Below are 18,259 nucleotides of genomic sequence, written 5' to 3'. Positions count from 1 at the left end.
TATATAAATAAAGTTATTTTATTTCAATTATACGGAGTAATAGATTAAACTACTAGTTGTATTAAAATTGGTGGTTTATATCTGAAGTCTGAACTCTATATTAAAGTTTTCGAGTTTTGTTTTAAAGAACTGAAGCAATATTGTAAAGAGTAATATTCGTATGTGAAAAAAGCAATATCGATATATAATAGTTGTATAATGTTTATTATACAACTGAAAATATAGTACTCCCTTCGTCCCGGACAATCTTTCGTTTTGGCACAAAGACCAAGGAAAGAGGAGAGAGCCAATAACTAAATGACAAGTGGAACAAATTGAATGAAAATGATCAAATTACTCATCAAGTTCATTCTTAAAATAGAAAGGACAACAAATGACTGAGACACCCCAATATTAAAAAGGACGACAAATAATCGAGACAGAAGGAGTAGTATTTAGTATTTACCGTTTTACTTGGTATTTATGTGAAACGTTAAGAAGCAACTATAGTAACAGAAACTGAGACGATAGTGAAATTAATCACATAGCTGACATGATGATTGCATTACTCTACCCGTTTTTTTTCTTGCACTCATGCGACAAATGTTTGTTTTTTGAAATGCGAATAGACTATTATTCGGTATGTTGTTTTTTTAAATGCTAATAGACTATTATTCGGTAGAGGTCAATTGAAATTAAAAATGACTTGTATTATTGTATAATGTATATAGGTCAATTGTTTTTTGGAATGGAAAAAAATAGTTGAGTTGATCAACCATTTTTTAATCAAAGAAGCTAGTTTAACCGGTATTTTCTTGATATCAATTATTTATTTATCTTTAGTTTGGTAGAAATATCAAATATTGAGAGGATGCAACTATTTGTAGGTATTGTTATTGAGTGACAAATGGACTACAGGTGACGTAGATGATGAAATTACTTCTCAAAAGTATTACCAATATAGAAAGGTAAACAAATGAGATATGAGTGGAATAGATAAACAAATAATCAGGCCTAACAAGTGATTATAGTTATCAGTATTTTTCAATATAATGCAGATTGTTAACGTTTGTAATCTGGTCTTATATATTCACTATAATTGTTAAACTCCCTAACACTTTTATCTCAAAAGAACTGTACAAATTGTACCAGATGTATACTAATACACATAAACAAGACAAAGTTAGTACTTCCTCCGTCCAAATAATTTGTATTTTCTCATATAAAGAACGTGGGTTTATCTATCAATAATGAGAGGCCCTTGTTAATTTTGATTCAGTCAGAATTACAGTTACGATGGGACAGTAACGTAAAAGGTGTACAGTAAAAATGGGGAATATCAGCGAGCCTGGCCTCTGTTGCGCTTTACATCATTGAAGATAACCTTTTGTGGGCTCGATGGTATGGCCCATGGGCTCATCTGCCATGTCTGTAGTCCTTTTCCACGTATGTTCAATAGTGCACACTAACACTTGTTCGTACCAATCGTTGGTTGAAGCAGTGGTAGCTAGGGATGTCATCGGGGCGGGTACAAGTGGGTACCGCCCCGCATCCGTCCCAGTTGGGACAGGGATGGTTAGAGCTTTGGCGGGTGATGGGGCTAGTGCGAGTATGAAAATTGTACCCGTCATGGGTAATGGGGCGGGGATGAGTTTTGCATCTTACCCGTCAATCATTAAAAAAATTAATATAATTATGACAATTTTTTAAAGCTTATTTAGTTATAATTAAGATATAATTTTAATAATAACTATTTTGTAAAGCTTTTTACTAACTTCTTTGGTGAAAAACTAAAATTATAGAGATAAATTCAAAAAAAATGGAAATTAATAGTGAGTAAATCAAATTGGGCGAAAAAAATTTATCGAATAAAATTATAGTGTAGCGGGTTAATGGGTAAGCGGGGCGGGTACGGTTTTATATTGCCTCCCGTTAGGGCGGGGATGGTTTTGGAAACTTGTACCCGCCACGGGTGGTGGGGCGGGGATGGGTACAAGTTTTTCTTGGTGGGTGCGGTGCGGGGAGCTATATCCACCACCGCCCGCCCCAATGACATCCCTAGTGGTAGCATGGGTCAAACTGGTAGAGAGGTCATGGGATCGATCCCCCACAATGGCGCGATTGGGAGGGGTTTAAATACCGTAATCCTTGGACACGCCCCGAAATCCGGATTAGTCGGCGTGGTTCGGATTACAGGATGGTTTAGAAAAAAAAAACACTTGTTCGTAAAAGTCAAAATAATGTCCGTGACCCGTATGACCCGATCTGTAATCGTTCCGATCTGAGATGGATCCGTTCAACCCGTTTGACATATCTGTTCGTTATTGTTCCAGACTTCCAGCAAATCCTTATTCTAGTATTTGAATGTTCACAATGGTGTATGTTCATTTAAAAAAAAAAGTATTTGAATGTTCACAAAAACTTGGGATAAACAGTCTCTAAGTTAGTGTAAAACAACTCGTTTATTCCTTTTTTATATGTTTTTCATGACCCTTTAAATGTTTGTTGCTAAGATTAACTATTTCTATCCATTCTCATATTGAACAGACATTTTCTCTTACTAATTAGTACTTTTATTATTCTTATTATTCTTCTTCTTATTATTATTATTATTATTATTATTATTACATATGGTACTATTTTTACTACTCCAAATTATTCCAAAATTCCACCCTCGTCATCCTTAGCCAAAACACACACTTTTACATTTTTCCTCGAGATTGATAATCATCAACTTCTTAAATTATCCTTAGTTCATAACTCCAACAACAACAACAATAACAACAACAAAGTCTTAGTTCCAATAACATAGGTTAGGGTCGACTAACATGAATAATCACCCGAAATCTTATAGGTTTGAATCCATCAATACGGTGAAAGGTAAATTAACAATGGAAAAGAAAATAGATAAATGATAAACGAAACAAAGTGTGTTTGAAAAAAAAAATAAAGATAAAAATAAGAAAAGTGTGAAAACCAAGATTAAAATTAAAGGCGAATTTAACAAAAATAACCCAACATTTAATTAGTCTTCCAAAAATAACCCAACTTTTTAATTTGAACATTAATAATCCAACCTTTGCATTTTTGTCACAAAAATATCCCAAAACCTCACCTACACAATTTTTTACCAAATATTGAGAAAGAATATTTTGTAAAATAGTTTCATAAATTAAAGTCTATTTTGTGATTATAAATACAAAAAAATTGATAACCAAAAAACTGGAAAAAAACAAATTTCTTAATTAAACAATGAAAAATATTAATAAGACAAATATATAATTTGAAGCCATAAATCAATTAAATGAATTGTAAAGTTTATGATTGAATGTGGTGAGGGAGACTGTGGAGAGGCAGTGTGAGTGGGGGAGGCAGGGGTGTCGGGTGGCAGAACAGGGGAGGACTGGGCAACAGAGGCAGGGGTCGAAGGGGTGGCAGGGGTGGTGTTCGTTGGTGTGGCAGGGGTCGTAGGGATGGTGGGGCCAGGTGAGTTGTCAGAGGGCAGTAGAGGGAGGGCAAAGGTGGTCCATTGGGCGGGTGTAGGAGTGGTGGATGGAGGAGTGCCGAGGAGCTGATTGTATGGGAACTCGTTTTCGATGAACCGAACATGACGGGATGTATAAACACGGGATGTTCGAGGTTCAAGACAGTAAAAGGCGGATTGGGTGTTTGAGTATCCTAAGAATACACAGGCGGCGGAGCGGGGATCAAGCTTGTGGTGAGTATATGGCCGTAGCCATGGGAAGCAGAGGCAGCCGAATGCGTGTAGTTTTGAGTAGTTGGGGTGTTGATGAAATAATTTGAAGAATGGAGATTCGTTGTGGAGAGTTGGAGTTGGGAGTCTATTTATTAGATAAGAGGCCGTGGTGAATGCATAAGGCCAGAACTTCGTGGGTAATTGTGAATGCGTAAGAAGAGCGAGACCGGTTTCGACAATGTGTCGGTGTCTACGTTCCGCAAATCCATTGTGTTCAGGAGCATGCGGAGGGGACGTGAGGTGGACAACGCCGGAGTCGAGTAGAAGTTGAGTTAATTTTTGAAATTCTCCGCCGTTATCGGAATAAAATCGAAGTATAGGACGATTAAATTGTTTTTCAATCAGTGCACGAAATTGTTTAAATATGTGAATTGTGTCGGATTTCTTTTGAACGGAAAATAACCAAATGTAGTGCGTATAATGATCAACAAAGAGTACGTAATATTTATGTAATTCATTGGAATAAATAGGAGCGGTCCATAAGTCGGAAAAAATTAGATCGAGTGGAGCCTTTGACGTTAGCGAAGACGTATAAAACGGAAGTTTGTGACTTTTATTGATTAAGCACGGAGTACAATGAGTAAATTCGGAAATATTAAAATTAAAGCGAGTATTTAAAAGCTTGAGGATGGCGGATGACGGATGTCCTAGTCGGTGATGCCATTGTGTGGAGGAGACGGGTGCGGCAAGAGCGTGTGGTGCGGATGGTATCCATTCGTATGTGCCATGATTAAGCGGACCCTGAAGGAGTATCGCTCCCGTGGTTCGGGCCTTTATAAGAAAAGAAGAAGGTAAGAATACGGCTATGGCATCATTATCGGTGCAAAATTGAGAGATAGAAAATAAGTTACGAGAAATTTGTGGGACACAGGGTACGTTATTAAAAATTAAAGGACGAGAGGAAGAAGAGAGAATGGTGAAAGAACCTATATGAGAAATCGGAAGTGAGGACCCGTCACCTATGATTAAGTCATCCGGGCCTTCATATGGTCGATGAAGAGCAAGAGTGTTGAGGTCGTGAGTGATGTGATGAGAGGCTCCTGTGTCGATGGTCCATGCGTGAGGGTTAATGGTGTTCGGGGCATGAGTGACGGTGTGAGCATGAGGAGGATTGATGCGGTATTGGCGTGTAGGAAATACGACCATTGGGTAGTCAGCTTTGAGCTTGCGACAGTCATAGGCAACGTGACCTTTAATGTCACAGTAATGGCAGCGGCCCTTGTAGGGAGCAGGTTTGTGGTCCAGGTTAGAGATTTGTGGTACTTGATAGGTCGGTTTTGGCTGGTATGAGGGGCGAGGAGTGTATTGGGGACGGTTGTATGCGGGAGTTGAGTGAGCGGGATTGGCAGTGGGTTGAAAATTTGATGGGACGGATGGTTTGGTGCGGGTAACATGAAGTTCATGTTGGATAAGTTTTTCGTGGAGGTCTTCAAAGGAGATAGGGGTGTCTCGAGCTTTGATGGACTCGATGACAGGGCCATAGAGGTCATAGTTTAGGCCATCAAAAACAACCGTGCAGATGTCCTCGATGTCCATGGGTCGGTCTAGTTGAGCAATATCGTCGGCACAGGATTTAACTGATTGCATAAACTCCGTGATAGTCCTGTCATCAAGCTTGAGGGATTGGAGACGAGCTTTAAGTTCAAGTTTACATCCATGGGTCTTTTTGGCAAAGGTGGTGGCGAGTGTAGTCCAGGCTTCGTGTGAAGTTGTGGCGTGGACAATCAGAGGGGCAACGGTGGAGGATAAGGTTCCGGTGAGGGCACCGAGTATGAATTGGTCTGGCGATACCAAGTGAGATAGGCGGGGTTAGTAGTGGTTGCTGATGGGGCATATTCTGCACCCGCTGACTGAGTCAACATATTGAGCAAGGTCAAAGCCAAAAGACAGCAAGTCAACGTATTAGACATACCTAACGACGCAGCGCACGGCTGTCACTGGGTCTCGGTCTCGGCACCTAGCCGGCTAAGAGGCATATCCGCGTACTCGCATCCAGTCCCCTCGGCATGGAGTCAACCAGGCCCGCCGGCCTGCCATGGGTCCCTCGGCCGAGGGTAGAAAGTCTTTTCCACACTCGCTAGCCACTTGGCCACTTGGCCACTACGTGACAAAAGGTGAAAGTCTATAAATACTCCACTTCTCTCATTGAGAAGAGGATCCGAAAACTATCCCAAAACTCACTATTAATCTGGTATAAACTCCCTTATCTCTCTACAATATACTTTGCCAAGTAACACACAACTTAATCTCTTAAAGTTTACTGACTTGAGCGTCGGAGTGAGTACACTCGGTACCAAGCCGAGCCCTCAGTTTGTTCATCTTAAACAGGAAAGAGCGAAAGGAAGAGTCAAGCAAAGACATCATTCAACAAGCTTACGTGGTCATAATCCTGCTCCGGAATTACACCCGGAACAATTGGCGCCGTCTGTGGGAAAAGATACTAAAAGCTAGTTACCTCCCTTACAAAAAAAAAACAAAACAAAACCATTCAAAGAGCTAAGAAGATGTCAAAACAACAAGAAATAATTGTGAGTGACGAAACTGCATTCTACCAGGATGACGCGTTTCGTAATTCTGAGATCGGGCAGTCCCCCACCGGCCGAGTCATTGAACCGTGTAGTACGGGATGCCAAGAGAGCCGTAAACACCGCCGCCGACCGGCCAAGTCACTGTCATGGGACATGTGGTCGATGCAGCCAAACTAAAGCTATTCCTGGACCTGATGGGTAGTACGCCGATCACCCCCGCCGCAATGACGGTGACGGCAGCGCACCCACAGGTGACCAGGGCCCATAAAGTGACCCCGAACAACTTGTCCGGGGCGATACAAGGAGCCGTGCATACTAGGACGCCGACGGAGCCCATGGTGCCAGTGGCAGACCTAAGTCCTTCCCCCACTCGCGGGAGGACAGCGTCGCCGCGGCAACAACGAGGCCCGCCCCGAAGAAATGAAAGAAATCCGACTCTCCAAAGTCGGACAACAAGAAGCCCTTCCCGCCAGACGGAGAGAAGCCGGACTAAGGTTGCGAGGAGCCGATCGCCGCGTGTCATTCGGCACGTGGTCAGACAGCCCCTCAGTGCCTATGTCCTCGAAGTCTCTGTGCCGACTAAACCGAAGCGCGCCCTATCATACAAAGAGGATAGCGACCCAACCGACCATGCCGAGGCTTTCGAGTCGTACATGTCGGTATGGGAGCAACCTGATGAGGTATGGTGCCGAGTCTTCCCAACGACCCTGCATGGGATGGCCCAGAGTTGGTACAAGGGGCTACCCAACGGCTCGGTATACTGTTATGCCGACCTAAGGGATAACTTCATAGCCCAGTACGCTTGCAACAAGATAAGGGCCGTGGAGACATCAGATCTCCTGACTATCCGACAGGGGGAGGACGAGTCCCTCCGGAGCTATGTGAAGAGATTCGACGCTAAGGTTCAGCAGATTCGTGAGCTGAACACCGAACTGGCGGCCTTCGCACTGATGCAGGGCCTCCCGAAAGGCGAGTTCAAAAACGAGCTGATCAAGTGCGAGGACCTCAACCTCGACACCGCCAGAAAGATGGCCGACCGAGCCGTAAAGGTGGAGGACTATCACAAGACCTGGGTAGGCCACAGCGAATCTGGGCACCCAGAGAGGAAGAGCCGCCGGGAGAACGTTGATGAAGGTCGCCGTGACATGAATCGGTCACGGCCTGAGAGATATAATAGGAAACAGAACCCGGCGGGCGCCGGGAAGAGTTCGGGACCATACACCCAGAAGCGGTACAGCAGTCTCACCCCCCTGGTCAAATCACCGGCCGAGGTCTTTGCCCTAAGCAAGAATGAAGGGCAGAAATGGGCAAGGCCCCCAAAGGCGAGGGGGGACGACGACCTTAGCCAGTTTTGCGATTACCACGGCCAATCCGGCCATAAGACCGACAATTGTCGGCATCTGAGGAACGCCATCGAGGAGCTGATCTGAAAGGGGGCCCTCAGCAAGTATGTAGCTGGAGGCCCAGAAACAAGCTCCGACGGGGCGAATAGAAAATCAAGTATTCCGAACGGGAGTGATCCAGGTTGTCATCGGGGGGAACGAGAACGGTGGGTCAGCTAATGGGCACAAACGGCACTTGAATGAGCTATACCAAGCCATCAACTTTGTGCCCAAAACAGCGATCCCCGCTTCCACAATCCCCGATATAACCATTGGGAAGAAGGACTACGAAGGAGTCGTCGCTCCGCACAACGACCCGCTTGTAGTCCACCTAGACATAGCCAACCACTTGGTCAAAAGGTGCCTGATTGACACAGGCGCCTACACAAACATCATGTTCAGGGAGTGCTTTCTCAATCTCGGTCTGAAGATCGAAGACCCGAGCCCTCGCACCAACCCGCTATACTGACTTCTTCTCCGGCCGGCCGGTACCCCTGGGGTCAATCGATCGCCGGTAATGTTTGGCTGCCGATGCGGCCAAGAATGTTTTATCTGAGTTCGTGGTCATTGATGGTTCGTCTGCCTAAAATGTTCTCATAGGCCGAGTCACTTTGAGCGAGGCCGATGCAGTAATGTCCATCCGGGCCCTGACATTGATGTATGTCTCGGACCGGGGGGAAGCGCAAAAGCTCGTCTCAAAAGACGAAAGAGACGAAATAGTCAATGTCCAAGTATCTGCCAGGGGGTGCAACATGCAATCCCTCAAAGTGGCGAAAAAATCAGAGAAAGGGAAGAGCCCATCCTTACAGCAGGAGGGTGATCCGATGCACACCAACGTCGGCATGGTCGAAGGAGCCGAGACCGAGGAAGTGGAAATTGACCCAGGACGCACCGTAACTGTCGGTGTCGGCCTGGAGCCAAAATTCATAGCCGATCTCCTGACCTGGCCGAGGAAGAACAAAGATGTCTTCGCATACTCGGCGGCCGAGATGCCAGGCGTGAGCGGAGGTGATCGTTCACAAGCCGAACGTACTCTCCACCGCTCGCCTCCGTCAAGCGTAAGATGAGGAACTCCTCGGCTGAGAAGGATGAGGCCATCAAAGCCGAAGTAGACAAACTATTAGAGGCGGGCTTTATCATGCCTTGTACTTACCCTGAGTGGCTAGAAAATGTTGTAATGGTAAGGAAGTCATCAGGGGCGTGGAGGATGTGTGTTGATTTTACCAATCTTAATAAAGCGTGCCCTAAAGATTGTTATCCCTTGCCTCGAATAGATAGTTTAATTGACGCAACGGCAAGCTACACCATGCTAAGCCTCGCTAGACGCCTTCTCGTGGTATCATCAGTGTTTATGGTCGAAGAAGACATGCCTAAGTGCGCATTCATCACCGGTAATGGCACATACATGTATAAAATGATGCCGTTCGGTTTGAAGAACGCCGGCGCAACTTACACTAGGCTGGTGGACAAAGTGTTTCAAGATAAAAAGGGCGAAACATCGAGGCTTACGTCGACGATGCTATTGTAAAAAGCAAGTCCGACAAATGAGCACTTGGCCTATTTGAGCGAGACATTTTGTTCACAAAGGAAATATAAGATGAAGCTTAACCCAATGAAATGCAACTTCGCGTCCCTGGCCGGGTAAGTTCCTCGGCGTGCTTGTCGGCGCCAGGGGAATTGATGCCAATCCAGAGAAAGTCCAAGCAATACTAGACCTGCCGGAGCCGAGGAATCGAAAAGAGGTTATGATGCTGACCGGGAGGATGGCGGCTCTCGCCCGCTTCATCTCTCGGTCGGCCGACAAGAGCACCCCATTCTTTAAAGTGTTGAAGGGAATAAAGACTTTTCTTTGGGAGGAATAGAGTGCGGCTTTCAAGCAACCGAAAGCCCACCTTCTAACTCTCCCGACCCCGTCTGTCCGACGCTGGGGAGACGCTATACCTATATTTAGCGATTACCTCGGCCACGGTCGATCGTAATCGTCGAGAGAAGAAAACAAGCAAGAACACCCAATCTACTTTATCACCATACACTGCTAGCCGAAAGAAATTATCCACTTATCGAAAAAGCAGCCCTCGCCGTAGTCGTTGCCGCAAGGAAGCTGAAACCCTACTTCGACGCACATCCCGTGACGGTCTTAACCGACCAGCCATTGGAAAAGGCGTTGGAAAAATTCGAAAAATCCGGCAGACTTATCAAATGGGCAGTAGAACTCTCCGGCTTTGGCATTCAGTACAAGCCGAGACCTTCGATAAAGGGGCAAGCACTTGCAGACTTCCTAGCCGAGTGCACATATCAAGAAGAATCACATCCCGGGGTGTGGGAAGTATACACCGACGGGTCCTCCACGGCGAACAGCTCAGGAGCCGGCATCCTTATCACCAGCCCTAACGGGGACGAGTTTGAGTACACCTTAAAGTTTACCTTCTCGGCCTCAAACAATGAATCCGAATATGAGGCGGTGATAACTGGAGTCGAGTTAGCTAGAGCTGCCGGGGCGGAACATATTGTGTTGAAGACAGATTCACTCCTAGTGACCAATCAAATCCGAGGAGAGTATGAGGCTCGAGACGACGGGATGGTGAGGTACCTGGAAAGGGTAAAAGCCGACACCGCAAAATTGAAATCTTTCCAAATACAAAGGCATCCCCAGTGTCCGAGAACAACCGAGCCGACGCTCTCTCAAAACTTGCCGCCAAGCATCAAGAATGTCACCGAAACCGTGCTGGTGGATATCAGGAATGCTAAAAGCATCACTGAGACCGTCGGCATGGTGGGCGACATCGAAGCCGAGACGACGTGGATGACTCCAATAATGAAATACAAACTAACAAAAGAGTTACCGGAGGACCGCAGTCTCTCTCAGAAGATAAGAAGGATCGCCGCAAGGTACTTGGTGTTCGAAGGAGAACTATACAGAAGGTCCGTGATAAGACCACTCTTGAAATGTGTCGGCCCAGCCGACGCGGAGCTCATACTGAAAGAGATTCACGAAGGCATCTGCGGACATCACATGGGAGCGAGAACGTTAGCACACAAAGCTCTCCGAGCCGGCTACTTCTGGCCTACCATGCTGAAAGATTACAGAGCAAGGACCAAAAAGTGCAAGAATTGTCAGATGCATGCTCCGGTAATACATGCACCTTCCTGAGACCTACAACCGGTACTTAGTCCCCTACCATTTGCACAATGGGGGATGGATTTACTAGGACCATTTCCGACGGCCTCCGGAGGAAGGAAGTACCTGATCGTCGCCGTTGACTACTTCACCAAATGGGTCGAGGCTGTCGCGGTACCTGCCAAGACCACGGCGGCCATAAGAAAGGTGATTTGGGAGAACATCATAACTCATTTTGGGTTACCCCAAGTCATGGTATTTGACCACGGCCGAGAGTTTTAGAGTGACATGGTGATGAACTGGCTGGAAGAGCTCGGTATCAAATTCGCATACTCCTCCGTCACCACCCCTCGGAGCAACGGCCAAAGTGGAGGCGGCTAATAAAACAATACTGAACGGGCTGAAAAAGAAGGTTGAAGATCTAAAGGGAAAATGGGCCGATGAACTACCGGCGTCTGTGGTCCCTTCAACCACGGAGAAAGAAGCAACGGGTGCATCCATTCCACCTAGTCTATGGGTCCAAAGTCGTCCCGCTAATTGAAGCGCGGTGCCGACATTCAGAACGCAAACTTTTGACCCGGTCGAAAATGAGGAAGGCCCGAGAGCCTCCTGCACTGGTCGAAGAAAGTCGAGACACGGCACGGCTCAACTTGGCAGTGTATCAAAACCGAATGAGAAGAGCATACAACCGTAGGGTCCACAAAAGGGACTTAAGAGTAGGAGATCTAGTCCTAAGAAAGTCGGCCGCAACAAACAAAGGGAACATCCATGGTAAAATGACGGCCAACTGGGAAGGACCCTACAAAGTGGTTGAAGAAATGAGGCCGGGGACATACCGGCTGACAGACATGGAGGGAGTGCCTCTAATGAGCCACTGGAACACAGACAACCTTAGAAAATACTTCATATAGCGGCGGAGGTGTCCGAGACCGTTGTGGGCACCCCAACACGTGATTATATCTAATGAAGAGTGATCCAAGTTTTCCATCAAAATGAAGAGTCCCCTCCGTAGTCGTACCAAGGTAGACGCCACGATCAAAGCCGGCGATCCACCGCAATGGCGATTGATACTCGAAAACGACCAACATGCTTAGTAGACGCCAACCGGGCGTCACTACCAATGCGATTGATACTCGCGAAAGCGACCAACATGCTTAAGAACGTATAAGTACGATTGAGAACGCAACTGATCGCCCCCCAATCCGGGAGTGGCAGAAGAAGCGATCAATATGTCTATAGATACGAACGCTGTCGAGCCGTAACCTCGATTGCCTCGGCCAAAGCCGGGAGTGACGGGGAAACAACGACCGATACGCTAACATGTTCACAACGGCAGTTGGGAAGCGCAAATCCGACCGCCTCGGCTAAGACCGGGAGTGGAGGAGGAAGCGACCGACATGCCAACATGTTTGAAGACATGTTTACAACAGCGGTTGGGAAGCGCAAATCTGACCGCCTCGGCTAAGACCGGGAGTGGAGGAGGAAGCGACCAACATGCCAACATGTTTAAAAAAAAAAAAAAACGTTTAAGTACAGTTGAGATACGCATTCTAACTGCCTCGGCCAAGCCGAAGGTAAAAACGAAAAAAAGCGCTCAATATGTTTAAAAACGTAAGGAGACAACTGAATGGAGGATTGAGATCAAAGCCCCGGCCAAGCCGAGGGCAAGTAAACAGACTTTATTAAAAATGTTTACAAGTAAGACAAGAAAAAGTCGACGGCCGTCCCCATAGGGATAGCCTAAACACAACCTACCAAAGTTTAACAAAAACAAAAGGTACAACAAAAGGTTACAAACATAAGACTTGAAAGCGCCAAAAGGATTGCAGGGAGGAAAGGCTCAATAGTTGGCCCCCGAGCAGCTGAAGCTGTCAGAGGGACCGGGTGAATCTGGTGACGACCGCCCGTCTCCCTATGCTTGTTGCTGCTCAGCAGTAGCAGCATCACCAACGGTGGGCGACCCAGAGGAAGGCTTGGCAGCTTCACTTGCCTTGACCCTCTCAGCCTCCTCTCTGGCCTCCTTCACCTTAGCATCCCAGGTCGCCTTCTCCGCAGCCTCCTGAGCGGCCTTCGCCTCATCTGCGGCCTTGGCCTCCGCAGCAGCGGCCTTCTCATCCAGAAGCCGGTCAAATTCTTGCCACGGGAAGGAGCCTTCAGGAACGAGCTCTTTAATTGCATCCCTGGTAGCATCTTCAGCTTGGTCCCGGTACTGGGCACACATGTCAGGGATGATGACGGTCTTCAGCGTCTCAATGTCCTTCTCCCTCTGAACAAGGATAGCCTTGGTGTCTTATGCTCCTTCGCCTCAGCCGAATGCAGAGTCTTCCATCTCTCCTTCTGCTCAACCACGACCTTATAGCCGCCCTCAAATTTGTCTTTCTCCTCCCGCAGCTTAGCAGCGTCAGCCTCCGCAGCCTCAACCTTGGCTCTCTCGGCTAGGATCGCCTTCTCAGCATCCTCCCTAAGCTTTCGCTCAGCAAGGAAGTCCTTCATAGCGGCCTGGAAGTCCTCTTCGACTTCTCGGCCTCCTTCTTAGCAGCGGAAAGCTCGAGCCTAAGCCGTTCAAGCGCAGGGGAAGCTCGAGCCATGACCTTTTCTTGCTCCATAATATGAGCACCGGCTAGTTCAGCCCACTTCACCAGCCTCTTGGACAACCTTATGCCTTCCGCCGTAAGCTGAGCGGGGGAAACCTTCTGGGATCAAGAGTCGACGGTGACATTTCTATCGCCCGTCTGCACAGGCTGCTTCTCCAATTGCCATTCAGTGAGAACGACGGATGACGGCGGCTGATCTACAAAAAATCCAGACAAAGCATCCATGTCAACATTCATCGACATACCAGAAAGCCTGTCATCACGGACGCCTAGGGAACCTGCTAAATCCGAGCCATGGGTTAGATCCGTACCGGTCCTAGCCTTCTTGGGCAGAGGGCCGGCTGACCCCTTCTCTTTTCCTGCCTCGGTAACAGCAGCAGCAGGCGTCTTTTCCTTCCTCTTATTTGAAGGAGGAGGACCCTCAACAACGGTGACCTCTTCTTCAACATCGACGACCACCTGCTCCTTTTGGATTACGGGGATTGAAGATTGAGCTGGAGTTGACGCCGTTGCCGCCGTAGATGTTGTCTTTGGTCTCCGGCGCGGCACGTTACCAACAATCTGCGCTTGAGCCGCCGCCACATCCATTGCCTTCAACTGATACTCCATAAGTTCGTGAGGGGCCGGTTTGCGATCACGTGGCGCGGCCTTAGGATGCAGCTCAATAACTCTCCCGTTCTCGTCAAGTCCCAACCTCTCGAGGACGGAGACAGGCAGTTCCCGGCCAAATCGGTCTGCAAAAGAAACAAAGCAGGAGTTAAGCAAAAGAAATAAACCAAGGCTCAAATACAGAAACATAAAAAGCAAAGATGGGCCTCATACCGACCCCACTCACCCTGGGCCGAGGGCCGGTATGATGAGGCGACGTGGCAAAGCAGCTCATCCTGAAGAACGATCTGCGTCGGGGGCAACAATCCCTTCGGCGTGCCATCCTTCTCAGCCTCAAACAGCCTCATTGCCCGCGTTTCGTCCTCATTAAGATAAACCTTCAAGGTGTCCATCTTAAGCTTATTCCGGGAGACATATTTATCATGATCCCCTTGATTCTCACACCGCAAATTAACGCGGCTCTGAAAGGACCGGGGCAGCGGATAGTCCTCCGGAACCTCGACGTATACCCACCGCCCCTTCCAGTCCTTGCAAGATGTCAACTTGGAAACGGTAACATAACCCGCCTCGATGCAGATCTTTGTACCACCCCGTGCCACCTAGGGTAGTTTGCCGAAGATGGTGGAGCCGGCGGAAGAGGTTCACCGTTGGGGCCTCCCCTTTAAAAAGACATAACCATACAAAGCCAACAATCGTCCTGATGGCCAACGGATGCAGTTGGGCCACGGCGACATTCATGGCTTTAATTATGGCAGCAACGTATTTATTAAGAGGAAACCGGAGCCCATACTCCAGGTGTCTGATGTACACGCCGATACAACCCTCGGGAGGGCAACAGACGGCCTGATCACCCTCAGGAACAATTATTCTATACCCCCTGCCGAAGGAGTAATGATCTTAAAAAAGGTCAGAACCGGAACAACTAGCGAACTTGTTCGTCCAAGCACGATCAGGATTGATCGAACAGGCGTCGCCGTGCCACGAGAAATGCGGCCTCTTTACGACAGAAGGGGTCGCCTCATCATCGTCATCATCAAAACCCTCCAAAAATTGCTCATCAATTTCAGGAGAAGGCGACTTGGGACCCCCAAACCCTATCGGGGTGACAACCGATGGCTCCTCTTCATCGGGGCGACGGTTCGCCCCGGCGCAGAGGTCTTGGGTTGAGCATCGCGAGAAGACATGGTAACAATAAATACTTAACAAATAAAAGTTGGAGAAATTTGTTTGTTTACCTTGGAAAAAGTGTTACGCCGAGTAACGCTTTGGAGACTAGAGAGAAATTTCTTCGAAAAAGCTAAGAGAGAGGAAATTTTTTGAGAAAATGAAGTTTGATGGCCAAAATGAGGGGGTAATCGCTCTATTTATAGAGCAAAGCCCATTCAATGGACCAATCGAGAGCAAAGCCCATGAAGCGTCCACCAATCAAAGACACCAGGCCACGTGTCAAGCATACAGACCACGGAATGTCAATCGACATACGATTTAAAATCTTCTTCGACACACTCCTTGGTATCTACTTGCCACCGCCACCGATCAACCAAGCTTGGCGAAAGACGGCCGGGGCAATCAAAAGCACACGGCACCCTCAACCTTGGTCTCGGCCAGCGCCATTTTCTTTTCCACATCGGATGCCCATTACACATCCATGTGGAGGGGGGATATGGTACGGCCTGAACAGAACCAAGCCGAGGAAGAAGAAGCCAGGGAAGATGTTCAACTTGCGCAGAATACGCTCAACACTCATCGAAGGTCCATACCACGGCATAGACTACGCTGGGGGCAAATTGATGGGGCATATTCTGCACCCGCTGACCGAGTCAACATATTGAGCAAGGTCAAAGCCAAAAGACAGCAAGTCAACGTATTAAACAGTCTAACCGACGCAGTCTGTCGGCCTGTCACTTGGGTCTCGGTATCGGCACCTAGCCGGCCGAGAGGCATATCCGCGTACTCGCATCCAGTCCCCTCGGCATGGAGTCAACCAGGCCCGCCGGCCTGCCATGGGTCCCTCGGCCGAGGGTAGAACAGTCTTTCCACCTGCTAGCCACTTGGCCACTTGGCCACTACGTGACAAAAGGTGAAAGTCTATAAATACTCCACTTCTCTCATTGAGAAGAGGATCCGAAAACTATCCCAAAACTCACTATTAATCTGATATAAACTCCCTTATCTCTCTACAATATACTTTGCCAAGTAACACACAACTTAATCTCTTAAAGTTTACTGACTTGAGCGTCGGAGTGAGTACGCTCGGTACCAAGCCGAGCCCTCAGTTTGTTCATCTTAAACAGGAAAGAGCGAAAGGAAGAGTCAAGCAAAGACATCATTCAACAAGCTTACGTGATCATAATCCTGCTCCGGAATTACACCCGGAACAGTTGCTGTTTTGTTGTCGTCGGAGGTGGTGGTAAGGGTTTCGGGTGGTGGTGTGATACTTCCATCGAGGTAATGAAAGAGTCGATGGCCGTTCAGGGTGGCTCGGATTTGGAAGCTCCATTGTTTGTAGGTAAGGGTGTCGGTTAATTGGATGCAATTTTGGAAGGTGATGACGGAGATAGGTTTGTTGGGTTCATCGGGGTTGGGAAGAAGGCCGTGGTTGGCTGCCATGGAGGATTTCGAAACAAAATTTGCCAGATGGATGATTTAGGCTTTGTGGCTCGATGATACCATGTAAAGTTTATGATTGAATGTGTGAATTCTTTCATTAATGATACGAGTATTTATACAATTATAAGACACGATATTAAGGAATACAAATCTAGGGTAAATAATATGTGCAAACGAATATACGAGAAACTAAGGAAAGATAACTAAAGGTAGATACAATTTCCTAAAAACATTATTTACTAGATTGCGAGGAAGATACGGGAATATCTTTAACATGAATGATGAATGATGCATGAAGTAGAAAAGATTAACCTGGAAAGGAGAAGGAGATGACGAAGAGTTTAACGATGAAGAGGAAATAGAATTAAATGATTATGATTATGATTAACAAAATTTAAAGAGGGAAAATAATTAAATTAAACAAAAACCTAGAATTTAGGAGTGACCGTTGCACTTTCTTGAGGGATTTTTGTAACTGATTTGAGTTCGCGGCTAAATATATGGGTGGAGAGAATGTGAAAGGAAGTTGATGTTTTGAACCATAAACTTCAAATGTTAAGCGGTTTTATATAAGAAGTTTGTAAAAAAGATGCGGTAATAATTAATGTTTCACGTTTCCTCAAAAAAAAAAATGTTCACTTATGTAAAGCGATTTTATATAAATGACTAGTTTTGTAACCCGTGTAATGCCGATCTATTTAAATGTTGTCAAACAATTTTTGTAGTATAATCCTCTCTTTACTAAAAGAATAGGCGAAACTGTAATTTTTCTCGCCTAAAACATCTTTCCTAAAATAATGCTTGGTATTTTTAGCGTAAAACATATTTCCTAAAATAATGCTTGGTATATTTAGCATATATTAAAGGTATGACCATGATAGATTATAAATGGACATAATCTTTTATATTTAAATATTTATAATATTCAATATTTCACTCTCTTTTTAGGATAAATAAATTCTTTTTTTTAGAGAATTTTATGATAAAAACTCATTGAATTTTTATGAAAAAAGTTGCGGCTAAAAAATATATTATTAGTAAATATTTTTAAATTAACATCATAATTTCTCTATAGAAAAACAAAAAAAAATTCAAAAAAAATACTCAATTCATTACTTCTTATTTTTTAAATTTTTATTTCTCTAATCAAAATACAATGAGGAAAAACATGAAAATAAATAATTTGTCAATTCAAATTTCATAAATAATACACTAAAAAGTAAAATTCTATAGAAACCGTGCATACATTGCACGGGGTATATGCTAGTTATTATTCTAAATTGCTTGATTTCTATTACTAGGTTTTTCCTAATCAATATTTATATCGAGTATAACCTCTACTAGGCTATTTATTTCATTATGTGACATTAATATGAGATTCATTGGAACCATTTTAGTAAATCACTAAAATTTAGGAGAGATGGTCTTTTAATAAGTTATTGAGATACCAGTTTTCTATATCCTTTTATTTATATTTCGTGACCCTTTTGTTGTTGATCGTGACATAATAATTCCGTACCTATTTTCATAATAAATGTACCCATTTTATCTATAATAATGATTTGTACTTATTTTATTACCTTTAGTACCACTTTTTCTAAAATTTGTAAAATAGTCTCTCAGGAGACCTACTATGAGTGGATATTATGTTGTTAGACTGAGATGTATTTTGGTGTATTGAC

General features: G+C 45.6%; 1 protein-coding gene across 1 annotated transcript in view; it reads right to left on the bottom strand.

The window, feature by feature from the left end:
- LOC141587301 (SPX domain-containing membrane protein At4g22990-like) overlaps positions 1 to 16,925 on the bottom strand; it is a 189,991-nt gene extending 173,066 nt beyond the window's left edge. Inside the window, exon 1 of the mRNA XM_074408752.1 lies at positions 16,890 to 16,925. The gene's annotated coding sequence lies outside the window, so the exon portion shown is untranslated. The remainder of the gene's footprint in view (positions 1 to 16,889) is intronic.
- Between the last annotated feature and the right edge of the window lie 1,334 nt (positions 16,926 to 18,259).

The sequence above is a fragment of the Silene latifolia genome, chromosome 6 (assembly GCF_048544455.1).
Source record: "Silene latifolia isolate original U9 population chromosome 6, ASM4854445v1, whole genome shotgun sequence".
NCBI lineage: Eukaryota > Viridiplantae > Streptophyta > Magnoliopsida > Caryophyllales > Caryophyllaceae > Silene > Silene latifolia.
Note: the sequence above shows the minus strand (reverse complement) of the source record. Positions and strands in the feature narration are given on the sequence as shown.